The sequence below is a fragment of the Anopheles coluzzii genome, chromosome 3, assembly GCF_943734685.1.
Source record: "Anopheles coluzzii chromosome 3, AcolN3, whole genome shotgun sequence".
Classification (NCBI taxonomy): Eukaryota; Metazoa; Arthropoda; class Insecta; order Diptera; family Culicidae; genus Anopheles; species Anopheles coluzzii.
Genome location: NC_064671.1, coordinates 82863067 through 82864439, shown reverse-complemented (window position 1 = coordinate 82864439; position 1373 = coordinate 82863067).

Genomic DNA, 1373 nt, shown 5'->3' with positions numbered 1-1373 from the left:
ATTCTATCTATACCAGAATAACTCAAACAGTTGTGTTTTCTAAATTTAAGTTTGAAACGTGATTTCTTGGGTTTTAAATGATATTCTGTATAACACATGAGCTGTGGTGCTGTATGTAGCTTTCATAATTCTACAATTTTTTATTAGTAAACATACGGATTTCTCAATTTTTATTATATTACATTATCAAACTCATAGTTAATTCAAGTTTGATGTACATATACTCTCCGAGTCACGTGTTTCTAGTGCATAGCACCTGAGCACCTAGTTAAATCCCAAGAAGAACACATGGACAAGCTGCACACGTGCTTCGTGAGCATTTATTTCTTCTTCACTCAGTAATAAGTAATCTTCAGTAATAAAGTAGGAATTAAAATTTCAAACAAGCCACGATTGAAAGACTTCACTTCCTAAACACACTACCACTACTATCGCTGATGAATAAACAACTGAACCGTAATTGTTCTACCACATAACCACAACTATTGCACGCTCTACCGGCTTCGCTTACAAACCACTCAAACCTTCCCGTCGAAGAACTTTCTCCCGCAAGAAAATGGAACTTCCCGCGCATAACGCACCGCACAACCCCAACACGATTCTAAGCAAGTCGCGCACAGGCCAAAGCCACCAACCCTGCAATGCCGAGCCCGACGTAATAAAATCGCCCCCACTCGGAGCGAAAACAGTTTTTGCGCCGATTCCTTCATTACACACTGCTTCTGAACACGCTGCTGAAGATCTCTAACCCTCTCCCTTTTGACTCTCTGTCGCTCCACCGCGGGTCGATGCACCTTTCAATTCTTCGTGTGCTCTTTTTTGCGTTGTGAAATACGAATTATCTTTCCCTGTTTCTGCACCATTACCGTACATGTGTTGGATTATTGGCGAATTGTTATCGAATCATACGATTGGCGAATCATTTCACAAACAAATCCACCCAATGGTAACGGTCGTGCCAATAAACCGCGTGGTACGGTTTTTGAAAATCAACGGTGCAATCAAAACGCTGTGACGTCATCAATCGCACCATATCTCGTCCTGGCTCGCGCTATCACCAACACACATGCGCACCACGCATCCTTGCATCAATCGCGTGACGTTTCCACTTGTGCCGTACTGACTGTGTGTATGTATGTGTGTGTGTGTGTTTCCTGAACGGGTCCACACGCACACCATTGCGAGCAAAAACTATTCAAAAGACCGGCAACGGAACGGAAGTAAAGAAGGAATACGAGGGCAAGAGAGAGAGAGAGAGAGAGAGAGAGAGAGAGCGGGCAAGGGAAAAAAAGCGTTGCGCCGTTGCTCGCACAGCCCAAAAGGTGAAAACCTCACTCCTCAGGTAACAAATCGTAGCAGGCGTAGTGCTTCTT